Here is a 17,043-nt window from a genome sequence, read left to right on the forward strand (position 1 = left end):
CCTACCCCAAGCAATGCTGCCTATGAGCTCCCGGGACGGATCTCCGTCCTTAGCTCTTTTGTCTCACTTTTTATCTTTTATATTTTGTCCTACCTCCTTTCGAAGACAATGGGCTGCTTTTCTGGGCGCCTGATGACCTCAGCTAGCGATCAGAAGTTGTTTTGTGAAGTTTGCTCTGCGTTCAGTTATTCTTTTGATGAATCTGTAGGAGAGAAAGTGGTCTCCCCGTCCTGCTCCTCCCGCATGAAATTGTTTTCTAAGAAAAGTATACCAATTACTAAGCTCTCAAGATATTTTTTAAGGTTTAGCAGTAAATATTTAGTCCTTTATTTTTGTTGTACAATGAATATTTTTTGGTAATGGTAGTTCATGTTAGTGACACTTTGATAAATTTGTGGTTAACAGGTTATATCAATATAAGAGACTAAATCATGAGGGGGATTGGAAAATTACTTCTAAGTTCCTTTTCAATTGCATCAGCCTTATATAACTTATTAAGAAATAGCTCCCAGGTAATAAGTAATATACTGTCCCCTCTGTCCTTTACATTAAAGTGAAGTGAAGTCGCTCAGTCGTGTCCAACTCTTTGCGATCCCATGGACTGTAGTCTACCAGGCTTCTCTGTCTGTGGGATTTTCCAGGCAAGAGTACTGGAGTGGGTTGCCATTTCCTTCTCCAGGGTATCTTCCTGACCCAGGCATCGAACCCAGATCTCCTGCATTGCAGGCAGACGCTTTACCCTCTAAGTCACCAGGGAAGCCCCTTTACATTAAAGCATAATGTAAAAAGCCTTCTTTTGGAAGGCTCCCTCAGAATGCCTGGTGGTACATAATCTGAAGGCTCCTTCTATTATATAGAATACAATCAGGTTCTATTGTAATACAATCAGGTCCTGGATTAAAAAAGATGCCATAATGTATTTTAGGCTTGCAGGAACTGAACAAAACGTCCAAAGGCTAATAACTCTCAAAACATATTTGCAAACAAAGGGAAAACAATGAGCTGAAGGTAGCTCAATCATGTCCAACTCCTTGTTACCCCATGGACTGTAGCCTGCCAGGCTCTTCTGTCCATGGAACACTCCAGGCACGAATACTGGAGTGGGTTGGGATTTCCTTCTACAGGGAATCTTCCCCACCCAGGGAGTGAACCTGGGTCTCCTGCATTGCAGGCAGATTGTTTACTGTCTGAGCTACCAGGGAAGCAATAAGGAGCATGAGTGAAGTCACCCAGTCGTGTCTGACTCTGCGACCCCACGGACTGTAGCCCATCAGGTTCCTCCATCCATGGAATTTTCTAGGCAAGAATACTGGAGTGGGTTGCCATTTCCTTCTCCCAGGGATCTTTCCGGCCCAGGGAACAAACCCAGGTCTCCCGCATTGCAGGTAAAGGCTTTACCGTCTGAGCCACCAGGGAATCCCAGTAGGGAGCATAGGTTAACACAAATGCTGATCTCCTACACCGACATTAAGTTCAAATCCTTAGGCGGTGCTAAAGAAATCTCAGATTGATAGTACTCTTGGATCTTGGAGGAAGAAAAAGCAAAAAGTATCCTTTTTGGAAGAAAATATCTCGAAACTAAGTCCTCAGAAATCTCATGTTCTAAGATCAACCAAAAAAAAACAAACTGTTGATGTCCAGCTCTTTGCAACCCCATGGACTGTAGCCTGCCAGGCTCCTCTGCCCATGGGATTCTCCAGGCAAGAAGACTAGTGGGTTGCCATTCCCTTCTCCAGGAGATCTTCCCAACCCAGGGATCAAACCCTGATATCCTGCATTGCAGGTAGATTGTGAAACACACAGGATGAAAGCCACTTATGGGTAGTCAGCAGAATCATGTTGAATATAGACCCCTAAGAATGTCAAATATTGAAATGATCAGATACAGAATGAAATATAACTATGCATAAGATATTTAAATAAATAAAAATAGAATAAAAATGAGCAAGTAACATGACTATGAGGATGACCAGGAAAATGAAAAAAAAAAAAAATAGAACTTTTATAGAATCCGAAGATTATAGAACAGGATAGACACAGATAAGGGGAAAATTGTGAATTGAAAGCTTGATCTGGAGAAAAATATGCCAGAGCACATAAAGACAAGGAAATGAAAATATGAAAGAGAGGTTAAAGGACATGAAGGGTTATATATGAAATCCTAATGAATGTGTAAGTGGAGTCCCAGAATAAGAGAATAGACAGTTGGATAAGAGGTAATATTCAAAGAGCCAAGAGGCAGATTTGTATTTTTGGAACCTGAAGCCTATTTCTGAGATATATGATTTCAGAGTATTATGACCCTTATTACCAGTCTGTCATTAATGTTTTCATTGTAGTGGCATATAAGACACTATCTCTTCAAAATTTATCTTCTCTCAACGCAGCTTTTCTTATCTTTCACTTTTGGAAGGTACTGGACCCCTCTTTGATCTCCTCAATTAGAATATCAATGAGATCCTGTACTGTCTCTGTTTTGTTTTCACATCCTTGGAGAAACCTTTATTTACCACTCTCAAGCAATGTGACATTTAGCAATTTGTTTAATTCCTCAGGGATATCTCCTCAACATTGTAAAAGAATGGGAGGGTAGATTAGATGAACCTGTAAAACACCACCATCTTAAGGGTCTTAAACTTGTTTTATTTTGATAATATATATAAAATATATAGAAGAGTTGTAATAAAAACACCACAAAGAAATCTCAGATACCAATACTCATTATTCCAAATCTTGAATGTTAGCATTTTGCTGCAGTTGCTTTATATCTATCTTCTTATCTATCTTTCTATATTTTTTCTAATTTTAAAAAATAAGTTATAGATATGATGCCCTTTTACTCATAAGTACTTGAGTGTATATATATTCTAAAAACAAGAATTTCTTTCCCTTACAACAGCATAATTATAAATGCAAGGAAAATCACACAGATACAAAACTATTGTGTATTCTATAGTCACTTCATGGATCTTTTTATTTTACATCAAATCATTTAAAGTTGGTTTTGCTTTATATTATGCTTCTAACAGGGGTGATTTTTAATCCTCCTAATCTCTCAACAAGGGATATCATTCCTCTTTTTTGTGAATTTGATTCGTGATGATACTCCCTACCTCCATCTGGATTCTTATTTACAAGCCACTTGAACTGTATTTGGCTGTCTTAAGTAAAATATCAGAATTAAAAAGGGAGTATAGATAATAACTTAGGACTCCATAGAATCAGTGGGGAAAAAAATCAGAGAACCAAAATGTAAAAATATACAGGAAACAAGGATGGCTACCCGACCAGAGCCACAACTGAGGTCTCACCACAGGTGCATCTGGTGAGATGTGGCCCTTAGAACCGCTGTTCTCATTAATGACACGGTCACCACTACCGTCAGCCCGCTGCTATGGCAGTAATTTGCCTGCCTGCCCTCCTTGGGTCTTTGCATCACACACTCAGAGTTCTACATCTCAGTTTTATTGTTCATGTTTAGGTTATGTGTTCATTTCGTGCCTTTCATTGTTAGAAAAGAGAGGCCATGGTAGAAGGTTGGTCTGGCCAATACCTAACCCTTAAGATCAAACATGAAGTATCAGAGTGTCAACTTCCTTTAAGGTAACTAGAGTACTCCTAGGAAGGGGAAGTTGAAGAACAGCGTACTTGTACATTCATTAACAAAAAATATACAGCTCATATTAAAATCCAAATATAGTCACAGCTAAAATTGTCCTCAAAAGTGCAAATGCTCAATGGCAATTAAATATTTATCTCAAAATAAGGATCCATCTGCTAAGAGAGGAAACTTACTTCAGAAAAGAGGTTTGCTGTTGCAGATAGTTTTAATATATATAAGCATCATTGCCTCCCCCATACCCACTCTTATAGCATCAGGGGAAGTAAAATGAATTCACAGAAGATTTATTACACTTGAGTTTAAATGTACAAATGAAAAATCTGACCCAGTCAGCAATGATGTCCATTAGTTGTTTCATGTAATATTTCAGGAGAGTAATATCTTGAACATTAAATAAATTGAAAAGACTTCATGAAACTATGAATTTTAAAGAACCCAACCAAGCTTTTGTGACCTCTTTGAACCCAAAGACCACATATAAAAAAATTAATGGGACAAAGAACAGAACTTTACAAAGAAATTGAAAAGGAAGGGAAATTACTGCATGTAACCACAACTGGGGACAGATTGTATCACAGGATTATTAGAATTTGGAGGAAAACAATATTATTTTTAAAATTGAATTGGATTATTTATTACAGCTCTAAAAAGTATTGAACATGAGGAAGATTCCTAGCAAATATTAGATTATACCAGGAAATAATGTATATGAGAGGAGCGTCTCAGAGATAAATCTCTGTATAAACATTACAAATATTAAATTTTTCTTCTTGTAGCTCCAATCTGATAAGAATTGCTCTTATATTTTATAAATAGCAAGTGCTGTAATTCTACTTTCTTACCTTTGTAGACAAGAATGGTAATGTTTTTCAGAACTGACAGCAATGGCAGTATCATGAATCTGGCCGAGTTGGTGACCATAGTGAGGGAATTTGAATACCACAACAGAGGAACTCTCCTGTGGGCAAGTGTGGCTTTTATATTGAATTGCAGGGTTTTAGCTAATTAATTCCTTCCACCCTGCTTTCACCTTTCAAAATATTGTTCAGCCAAAATTTCACTGCTTCTAGGAGGCCTGTCTCAGTGCCTTAAATGAAGTTTTCTATACGTGCCACCCAGGTTCCCCTTGTACTTTCTGATATAAATGTATGGTGGTAGTTTTGTTTTGTCTTGCATGAATAGAGCATAACGGGTATCTACCTTATCTACTAGATTATAATTTCTTGGAAGGCAAATACTGTATACATAGAGAAGGAAACAGCAGGCTTCATTTTTTGGTCAAGCCTAAGTGTTCTTTAAATTGCAATAGAAATGCATGTTACCCCCAGGCTTTTCTTGCCCTTCCCGCCACTGAAAAAGCCCGAATTGCCTCACAGTTCATAGTAACTATGTAATCCTGGTCTAAGCTTCTCATGTTTTAAAATATACCCTGGTCCACAAGGATCCAAACAGGCTTACTTCCTGCCATTCTTTTGGTATTAATGATACAAATTGCATCCCCACTGCTTGTGACCTGGGTGTGTGGAAAATGCAGTTTAATATGAAAACCTGGGCACAGTTTTACAACACTCTATATAAGTGCATCTAGTTTACTGAGAGTATTGGACCAAGAGGGAGAACATTTAAACTGGTATCAGGGAATCTTCTAAAATGAGAGGTCTTCTAAATGAGAATAGAACAAGTTCATTAAAACCATTTCAAGACACATGGCTCCAAAAATTGTGGAATGAACGTATTTTTCGATAGAATATCCAGATGTGTTTCTAAACGTTTGTCTTAGATTTCTGTTTTAAGGCCCTAAAGAAATGTAAAGTCTTTTATAATACTCAGATGGAATAAAACTACTCTTCCATCATTGTACTTAGAATTCATGGCAGAAAAATAATGCAATGAATGTATCCTGCTTATTTGCTAACAAGCACAACTAGCATTGCCCAATTAACTGAAAACTTAATTGAAGAGCATTAAGTTTTTACTTAAAAAAAGAAAGTCATTTTCCTCTTGAACACTGTTAGATATTTTTCTGTGTGAATAATTGGAAAATTTTAACACTGAAAGTATATTATGAATTTTTGGTAGTGATTATGGTGTGAAGGTCTGACCTTCTCAACAGTCTTACATGCTCTGCCTGGAGTTCCTTGAAGGTTAATGCTGTACATCACTGGTCTCATAAAGCATTGCTGGAGGGTTTGAGGGCAGAGTTTGTGCAGGGGTATTTCTCATTCTCATGGGTTTAAAAAGGCTCTAAGTGAGTTTTCCTTCTGCTGCTGTTCTCAACTGATTATATCTACTGACAGGAGAAGAAAAAATAGATTTTATCCAGATACTTTTCTAGAGGCAGACTCCATAAGAGGCTGAGAGTAGCTTCCTGTTTGGACTCGTCTTTTCCTTTTTCCTGTGCTGTCACTCGGAAGTACTGGGGACTAGCATCGAAACATGTATATTATCTCGGGTGAAACAGATCACCAGCCCAGGCTGGATGCATGAGACAAGTGCTCGGGCCTGGTACACTGGGAAGACCCAGAGGAATCGGGTGGAGAGGGAGGTGGGAGGGGGGATCGGGATGGGGAATACATGTAAATCCATGGCTGATTCATGTCAATGTATGACAAAAACCACTACAATATTGTAAAGTAATTAGCCTCCAACTAATAAAAATAAATGAAAAAAAAAAAAAGGAAGTACTGGGAACTATGTCTACAGGCTGCCATTTCATGTCTTATTCCTGCCTTTTTCACAGTGAACATGTGTGAGAAAGCTGGTGGCCTGAAGATATTTCGAGTAAACCTTTGTGTCTACTCAGCCAAGCCTTTTTATGCCATTCCAATGTTAAAGCAAGCCTCGGTTTGCATTTTGATTTGAAAATGTAATAATTGTGTAAATCCAAAGCTGGAAATACTGCTAGGATTTAGAGAACAAAGCTGGATATTTGCATCTAATTAAACTAAAATTCTACCCACAGTTTATGTCTAGAATTTATTCTTCTTTTAGAATGAGTACAGGAGATTTTAATCAATATTGTGAATTTTCTGTAAGGCAAAATTTACATCAAATGTTTAGAAAATAATCAAGTATAATTTTATACATAAAAACTTTTATAATGACAATCATTTATGGGAAAGGGGTATGGTAAAATTTAAGATGTGTATTTTTTCCCCATTTTAAAATTTAAAACTGTTTAAGTTTTTTATTATAAAGAGTACTAATGATTAGTTTCTTCTTTTATTGATTTAACTTCAAAATTGGGTGAGGTTGAGTGCAACTACATTTCAAGAAGCATTTCATATTAATTTGGTACTTAGCCTTGTAGTTTATTGAGGAGTCAGTTCAATTTCACAAATCATGGAGTCAGATTATTTCAGTGAGTCCATGCTGATCTAACAGGCAAGGCTTTAGAGTTTCACCTGTAACTATTTTCTGTTCTCCTTGTTGTGGTCTTATTATATTCAGTTGGGAAGGAGCTATGGCAGAATGTACTGAGGATTTTTTTTTTTTTAATGCACCTTGCAAAATAGAGTGCTTTAACCACCAAATATGTGTCCACAGAATTGCATTGAAGTTTATTCTTTATATACTGTATAGAACTATGGCAAAAGGAGTCTCTATTGACTTGAGCTGGAAAAACTAATATTTTAATTCAAATAGAGCACTCACCTGGGAAACTGGCAGATTTGGACTACGGACCTTAAACCCCAAACTTGCTTTTTGTCTTCTGTCGGCCTCACTCCAAATTAACAAATAATTGACATCCACTTAAAGCTTGCTGCCTTTTTAACTAAAGACAAGTGTGTTATATGCTTTGGTTATATATTGAAAATGGAATAGTTTAGTATTTAAAAAGTGGAGAGGATTTGGGAGAGGCCTTTATATCTGTAAGACTAAGTTAATTAAACCTCTGAAATTATCATGTAAAACATTTTCTCAAGTTGCCTTCAAAAGATATCAGGTTTATTTAACAAATGTTTGTTTCTAAATAACGGCAACAAAACAACCACTAAAATGTTTTGTGTTGTTTTGTATTTTATGGTGCTTAGGGAAAAAAATTAAAATAACTTTGCAGGAAACATGATGTATCTTTATCAGAAGGATCAAATACAGAATTTGAAACATATGGGCTTGTTAAACTTTCTTCTTAACTCACTCATTACTCAGGAAGCTGCCTTGATCGCAATCTAAAATTGACCATTTCAGGAAAAGCAAACCTCAGCCTTCTCCAGAGGGTCCAATCTGGGTTGTGGTCGTTATTTTACTACCAGTAATTTAAAATCTTCTTGGAAACATTACCTTTCTAATTTACTGTAAATTTTGACGGATATGAGAAACCACACTTGAGATGTTGGTAAACAAGATAGCTAAGATGAGTGTGGATTGAGAGGAAAACAAGCAGTACTAAATAAAACTAAAGAAACCTGTAGCATGAACTTGAAAATCATCTGGCTTCATTTCTTCATTGATTGCAATCCAACAGAAAGTCAATCTAGGTTTTCCTTTGATTTACATTTACCTGTGAACCCTTCAGCAAATTATAAAAGGACATAATGCCGCTGGAAAGTCATAAGTAGTGACCTTCCAGAGAAAATAAGATCTCACATTCCCCCTTCAGAAATGCAGGAACCCAGGGAAGTCATTCAGAGACCAAATAGGGAAAGTAAAAGCATTTGTCAAAGTATGTTTCTTCTTAAAGAAGGATCAGGCTCATGGTTATAATATTGATGATTCTCTCTTTAAAAAATAAAAAAAGGATGCTGTATTATCAGGGCAGTTCTTGGTAGTTAAAATGAACTAAGTCTTATCACTGTGCCTGGGAAAGGTCAGTTGAGTTTCTGTGATTGACTTTATAATAGTAAGTCTAGGTTTAAGATCAGAATCTCAAAAGATATTGTTAACCTTTATTGAGAGGTAATTAAATACACTTGGGAAATATGAAGAAATTATTGTACACTATGGCAACCATCATTGTAGATTTTTTTCCCACATGGAAAAACAACACCAGAAGGTGTTTTATTAAACTCTAAGAAAAACAAACAACCACAATGACAAGAGATAGATCCTTCTTGACTATAGAACTTTAATAGGAGAGGTTTAAAAAAAAACCATTTCAACACACAGCTATGAACTAGTTATAGAGACTTCTGATTAAAAGTGGAGAAGGGAACACATGCATTTACTTTCACCAATTCCTAACTTTCTACTAAATTAGCAGTAAAGATACATATACTCACAAGTATGAAGCAAAAAGAAAAGAGACAATAACAACAAATGTTTAAAGGTAAAATCCCAAATAGGTAAGTGGTATAATGTAGCAGATCTGAGAAAATGAAATCCTAAACTGTCAACAGATAAAGGGAAAACATCTGATTTAAACCAAAAAAAGTCTCTAGTATTCTAAGGAATTTGTGAAGCCAAATAACTCTGGATTTGGGAAGTGAAGGTGGAGCTTAAAAAAAAATTAGTTGAAAGAATGTTGAAGATAACTAAGCCCCATGATTCTCTTCCCATATGGGATCAAAGGACTAGAGGCTTATTCTCTGGAGAGGACTCTACACTGGGACACACCAGACACAGTTGGGGGTAATGTTTCATACTAAGCAAGATGATTAAGTAAATGTAGTGACTTTGGGATTTATCCAATGAATTGACTTAACTATGCCACTCTACACTGAAGTCTACAATGTAGGAGGCTTTTCTCATTAACATAGAACTTCCAATCAGCTTCTTAGAGCAGTTCAGTTCAGTCGCTCAGTTGTATCTGACTCTTTGTGACCCCATGGAGTACAGCACGCCAAGCCACCCTGTCCATCACCAACTCCCCGAGTTTACTCAAACTCATGTCCATTGACTTGGTGATAACATCCAACCATCTCATCTTCTATTGACCCCTTCTCCTCCTGTTTTCAATCTTTCCCAGCATCAGGGCCTTTTCAAATGAGTCAGTTCTTCGTTTCAGGTGGCCAAAATATTGGAGTTTGAGCTTCAGCATTAGTCCTTCCAATTAATACCCAGCACTGATTTCCTTTAGAATTGACTGGTTGGATACCCTCACAGTCGAAGGGACTGTCAAGGGTCTTCTCCAACACCACAGTTCAAAAGCATCAATTCTTCGGTGCTCAGCTTTCTTTATGGTCCAACTCTTACATCCATACATGACTACTGGAAAAACCATAGCTTCGACTAGATGGACTTTTGTTGGCAAAGTAATGTCTCTGCTTTTTAATATGCTGTCTAGGTTGGTCATAACTTTCCTTTCAAGGAGTGTCTTTTAATTTCATGGCTGCAGTCACCATCTGCAGTGATTTTGGAGCCCCTTAAAATAAAGTCTGTCACTGTTTCCACTGTTTCCCTGTCTATTTGCCATGAAGTGATGGGACCAGGTGGCATGATCACAGCTTTCTGAATGTTGAGCTTTAAGACAACTTTTTCATTCTCCTTTTTCACTTTCATCAAGAGGCTCTTTAGTTCTTCTTTGCTTTCTGCCATAAGGGTGGTGTCATCTGCATATTTGAGGTTATTGATATTTCTCCCAGCAATCTTGATTCTAGCTTGTACTTCATCCAGCCTGGCGTTTCTCATGATGTACTCTGCATATAAGTTAAATAAGCAGGGTGACAACATACAGCCTTGATGCACTCCTTTCCATATTTGGAGCCAGTCTGTTGTTCCATGTCCAGTTCTAAATGTTGCTTCTTGACCTGCATACAGATTTCTCAGGAGTCGGGTCAGGTGGTCTGGTATTCCCATCTTTTTCAGAATTTTCCAGTTTATGGTGATCCACACAGTCAAAGGCATTGGCGTAGTCAAAAAGCAGAATTAGATGTTTTCCTGGAACTCTCTTGCTTTTTCAATGATCCAGCGGATGTTGCCAATTTGATCTTTGGTTCCTCTGCCTTTTCTAAAACCAGCTTGAACATCTGGAAGTTCACAGTTCACATATTGCTGAAGCCTGGCTTGGAGAATTTTGAGCATTACTAGCGTGTGAGATGAGTGCAATTGTGTGGTAGTTTGAACATTCTTTGGCATTGCCTTTCTTTGGGATTGGAATGAAAACTGACCTTTTCCAGTCCTGTGGCCACTGCTGAGTTTTCCAAATTTGCTGGCATATTGAATGCAGCACTTTCACAGCATCATCTTTTAGGATTTGAAATAGTTTCCCATCAGGAAGCTTCCATAAGCCTCTTATCCTTCTCCATCAGAGGGCAGACATACTGAAAAACACAGTCACAGTCACAGAAAACTAACCAATCTGATCACATGGACCACAGCCTTGTCTAACTCAATGAAACTATGAGCCATGCTGTGTAGGGCCACCCAAGACCAACGGGTCATGGTGAAGAGTTCCGACAAAATGTGGTCCGTGGCAGAAGGGAATGGCAAACCACGTCAGTATTCTTGTCTTGAGAACCCCATGAACAGTATGAAAAGGCAAAAAGATAGGACACTGAAAGATGAACTCCCCAGGTCTGTAGGTGCCCAATATGCTACTGGAGATCAGTGGTGAAATAACTCCAGAAAGAATGAAGAGATGGAGCCAAAGCAATAACAACACCCAGTTGTGTATGTAACTGGTGATAGAAGCAAAGTCCAATGCGTAAAAAGCAATATTGCATAAGAACCTAGAATGTTAGGTCCATGAATCGAGGCAAATTGGAAGTGGTCAAACAGGAGATGGCAAGAGTAAACTTTGACATTTTAGGAATCGGTGAACTAAAATGGACTGGAATGGGTGAATTTAACTCAGATGACCATTATATCTACTACTGTGGGCAGGAATCCCTTAGAAGAAATAGAGTAGCCATCACAGTCAACAAAAGAGTCCAAAATGCAGTACTTGGATGCAGTCTCAAAAACGACAGAATGATCTCTGTTCATTTCCAAGGCAAAACATTCAATATCACAGTAATCCAAGTCTATGCTCCAACCACTAATGCTGAAGAAGCTGAAGCTGAATGGTTCTATGAAGACCTACAAGACCTTCTAGAACTAACACCCAAAAAAGATATCCTTTCATTATAGGCGAGTGGAATGCAAAAGTAGGAAGTCAAGAAACACCTGGAGTAACAGGCAAATATGGCCTTGGAGTATGGAGTGAAGCAGGGCAAAGGCTAATAGAGTTCTGCCAAGATAACACATTGGTCATAACAAACACCCTCTTCCAACAACACAAGAGAAGACGCTGCATATGGACATCACCAGATGGTCAATACCAAAATCAGATTGATTATATTCTTTGTAGCCAAAGATGGAGAAGCTCTTACACAATCAGCAAAAACAAGACCAGGAACTGACTGTGGCTCAGATCATGGACTCTTTATTGCCAAATTCAGACTTAAATTGAAGAAAGTAGGAAAACCACTAGACCATTCAGGTATGACCTAAATCAAATGCCTTACGATTATACAGTGAAAGTGAGAAATAGATTCAAAGGATTAGATATGATAGACAGAGTGCCTTATGAACTATGGATGGAGGTCCGTGACATGGTACAGGAGACAGGGATCAAGACCATCCCCAAGAAAAAGAAATGCAAAAAAGCAAAGTGACTGTCTGAGGAGGCCTTACAAATAGCTGTGAAAAGAAGAAACGCAAAAAGCATAGGAGAAAAGGAAAGATATACCCATTTGAATGCAGAGTTCCAAAGAATAGCAAGGAGAGATAAGAAAGCCTTCCTCAGTGATCAGTGCAGAGAAATAGAGGAGAACAATAGAATGGGTAAGACTAGAGATCTCTTCAAGAAAATTAGAGATACCAAGGGAACATTTCATGCAAAAAACTGGGCTCAATAAAAGACAGAAATTGTATGGACCTAACAGAAGCAGAAGATATTAAGAAGAGGTGGCAAGAATACACAGAATTATACAAAAAAGATCTTCACAACCCAGATAGTCACTCACCTAGAGACAGATATCTTGGAATGTGAAGTAAGTGGGCCTTAGGAAGCATCACTATGAACAAAGCTAGTGGAGGTGGTGGAATTCCTGTTGAGCTTCTTAGTGCACCTCTCTTTAATAGGAATAGACTATAAAAGATCACCAGACATTTGAGTAAAATATGTAATACAAATCTCAAAAATCAAAACCAGTAGACTCTAACATTAGAAGAGAAGACAGAATGCACAGGGAGAATGTAATTAAAACCAACAGAGAAAGTTATCAATATTACTATAGATGGAGGATAGTAAAGCCGGTAAAATAAGAGACCATATTTTAAGAAAATTTCAGAGGGCAGCAAACATTTGGAAATTAAAAATAGCAGAAATAAAAAGCTCAAAAGACTAGAAAGACAAAGCAAAGAATTTTCTAGAAAAGAGAAAAGAGTAAAAGGTAAAAGTATGAGAGAAAGGGAAAGAGGACCAATCTACAAGTTCTAAGAGCTGAATAACAGAAATCCCCAAAGAGAGAGTAGAGACAATGGCATGTAGAAAATCATTAAGTAAAAGATTCAGGATAGTTTCGTAGAGCTGAAGATTGTGACTTTCTAGAAAGAATGGGCTCACAGAGTACTTTGAAAATAGATGAATATAGTACAAAAGCATGCCATTGTTGAATTTTAGAACAAGGTGTATAAAAAGAAGAGTCTAATGAATTCCAGAGAAAAAACAGGTACATAGGAAACATGAGTTGGACTGACTTCAGACCGCTCAACATTGGATGGTGTAAAATTATAAAGCATTACTTACAAAATTCTGAGGAAAAGTGACTTCTGATTTAGAATTCTCTATCTAGCAAGATACAAATTAAGTGTAGATGTAAACTGATTTCATGGCAGATAAAATCTCACAAATTTACCTTCTAAAAATCACTGAAGTTATGGAATTATGTGGTCTACAAAACAAGTGAGAAAACCAAAAACCACAAACACACATGAAATATGGAAGACAAGCAATCCAACACGAGAAATGAACAAATACAATCCTCTGAAAAAGGGTGAAATAAACTCCCAATGAGATATCTGTGCAGTGAACATCGGGGTACATGTGTATTTTTCAACTCTGGTTTCCTCAGGGTATTATGACCCAGTAGTGGGATTGCTGGGTCATGTGGTAGTTTTAGTCTTAGTTTTTAAGGAACCTCCATACTGTTATCCACAGTGGTTTTATCAGTTTACATTCCCACCAACAGTGTAAGAGGGTTCCCTTTTCTCTACACCCACTCCAGCATTTGTTTGTAGATATTTTGATGATGGCCATTCTGACTAGTATGAGATGATGATTCATTGTGATTTTGATTTGCATTTGTCTAATAATGAGCAATGTTGAGCATCTTTTGGGCTGCCCTTGTGGCTCAGCTGGTACAAAATCTGCCTGCAATGCAGGAGACCTGGGTTCGATCCCTGAGTTGGGAAGATCCCCTAGAGAAGCAAAAGGCTACCCACTCCAGTATTCTGGCCTGGAGAATTCCATGGACTGTATAGACCATGGGGTCGCAAAGAGACACAGCTGAGCAACTTTCACTCACAGAACATCTTTTCACGTGTTTATTAGCCATCTGTATGTCTTCCTTGGAAAATAGCTAGGACATGGAAGCAACATAGATGTCCATTGGCAGATAAATGGATAAGGAAGTTGTGGTACATATCAGTTCAGTTCAGTCACTTAGTCGTGTCCAATTCTTTGCAACCCCATGGACTGCAGCACGCCAGTCTTCCCTGTCTATCACCAACTCCTGGAGCTTGCTCAAACTCGTGTCCATCGAGTCAGTGATGCCATCCAACCATCTCATCCTCTGTCGTCCCCTTCTCCTCCTGCCTTCAGTCTTTCCCAGCATGAGGGTCTTTTCCAATTAGTCAGCTCTTTGTGTCAGGGGTGTATGAACCTAGAGTGTATTGTACAGATTGCAGTAAGTCAGAGAGAGAAAGACAAACTACATATATTAATGCATATATATGAAATCTAGAAAGATGGTACCGATGATCCTACATGCAGGGCAGCAAAGGAGATACAGATGTAAAGAAAGACTTTTGGACTCAGTGGGAGAAGGTGATGGTAGGATGATTTGAGAGAATAGCATTGAAACATGTATATTACCATATGTAAAATAGATAACCAGTGCAAGTTTGATGTATGATGCAGGAGACTCTGTGATAACCTAAAGGGATAGGTTGGTGAGAGAGGTGGGATGGGGTTCAGGCTAGAGGGAACATATGTATACCTATGGACAATTCATATTGATGCATGGCAAAAACCATCATAATATTGTAAAATAATTATCCTCCAATTAAAATAAATAAAGAGAAATTAGTGCAAACTGGAGCTGGTCAGAGGCTGTTTAAGAGGTTTATTCAAGTATTATAGATGACATTGACCTAATATATAACAAGTTTGAACATATGAGATTTTTTTCAACCAGAAGAGAATCTGAATGTATTAGTAATAAGTGTTTAGAAACCTAAGAAAATGAAAAAAATCATTACTATCTTCAGGAAACATAAGCAAATAACAGCAACAAAATTAGATGTGAAAATATAAGTGTTAGAGTATGTGGCTTAACTGTGCATAGGAATTGCATAGTCATAGTAATGTAAGCACTGGGTATTGATCTAGCCATATTATGACTTTATTGGGATGAAGATGGCTGAGGAAGTGTACTCATGTGTCAAGGATATGGAAAGAAATAAAGTTGCCTCAAAAGTATGGTCAGTAATTCAAGCCAAAAGATAGAAAAAACTGGTGTTGTATGATCTATTAGTTATTCAAAAATATGAAGATAACTGTCAAAAGAATAAGCTGAAAGATTAAAAGTGTTTCTGGAGAGTGGGTATTTCAGGAGAGGGGGTTGGCTAGAAGACTTACTGCTTTCCCTAGCAACTAATATGCAACTTGATATGCACTAAGTGTATGTATAACTTAAAAATATTAATTAAAAGACCTTACCAACAATTCTGCTAATGACAAATTCATAACCAAACTACTCCAAATTTGCTTTAAAATATACCATAATTTGCCTTAAATTTTAAGTTTCTGTAGTTTTAATAATATATTTTTCACCCATACTAATGTTACCTGGTTAATAAAATTATCGCTCCTTTACTATCTAAAATTTATTAAAACCTAGCAATAATAGCATTATTGTATGAAAGCAAATGCCACAAATCATCACTCAGTAGGAAGCCACAAATGCAAATCCCATTTATTCACATGTTAGATACAATTGCATGTATCAAGCCTTGTAAGTGCAAGTTCAAGAATTCTGATTTCTTCTTTGCAAAGGAGGCCACATATATATTGTATAAACAGTGAGTGTCTATGAAAAACAACTAAAATTTATCAGACATTGTGTTAAGGCTTTAATAAATATATATGCAAGTTTTTGTTTAAAAACTTTATTGGAGTATAATTCATGTTTTAGTTTCAAGTGTACAGCAAAGTGATTCAGTTATATATATACACGTATATTCCTTTTTCAGATTCTTCTCTGAAAGGAAATGGCAACCCACTCCAGTGTTCTTGCCTGGAGAATCCCAGGGATGGGGTCGCACAGAGTTGGACATGACTGAAGTGATTTAGCAGTAGCAGGCTATATAAAGGTTTAATTTCTCATCTAAACAATGAAAAGTAAAAGTTGTGTGTGTATGTAAAGAAAAACACAGTCCACAGAATGGGAGAAAACATTCACAAAAAAAGCAACCAACAAGGGATTAACCTCCAAATATATAATGAGCTCATGCAGCTCAAGATAAAAAAAAACAGATAGACACAGAATATTGAGTAGAGTTCCTTGTCCTCTACAGGAGATCCTTATTAGTTATCTTTCTTATATATAGTAGTATTTGTATGTTCGTTTCAAGCTCCTGATTTATCCCTTCCCCCATGTTTCCCCTTTGGAAATCACAAATTTTTCAATATCTGTAAATCTGTTTCTGTTTTATAAATATGTTCATTTGTATCATTTTTTAAAATTAGTTTCCACATATGAGTGATATCATGTGACATTTATCTTTCTCTGTTTGACTTACTTAGTATGATAATATCTAGGTCTATCTATGTAGCTTAGTATGATAATGTCTAGGTCTATCTGTTTTTTTTTTTTTTTACCTTGAGCTGCATGAGCTCATTATATATTTGGAGGTTAATCCCTTGTTGGTTGCTTTTTTGTGAATGTTTTCTCCCATTCTGTGGACTGTGTTTTTCTTTATACACACACACAACTTTTGATTTTCATTCTTTAGATGAGAAATTAAACCTTTATATAGCCTGCTACTGCTAAGTCACTTCAGTCATGTCCGACTCTGTGCGACCCCATCCCTGGGATTCTCCAGGCAAGAACACTGGAGTGGGTTGCCATTTCCTTCTCCAATACATAAAAGTGAAAAGTGAAAGTTAAGTCGCTCAGTCGTGTCCGACTCTTCGTGACCCCATGGACTGCAGCCTACCAGGCTTCTCTGTCCATGGGATTTTCCAGGCAAGAGTATTGGAGTGGGGTGCCATT

This window comes from Dama dama, chromosome 29 (genome assembly GCF_033118175.1).
Source record: "Dama dama isolate Ldn47 chromosome 29, ASM3311817v1, whole genome shotgun sequence".
NCBI lineage: Eukaryota > Metazoa > Chordata > Mammalia > Artiodactyla > Cervidae > Dama > Dama dama.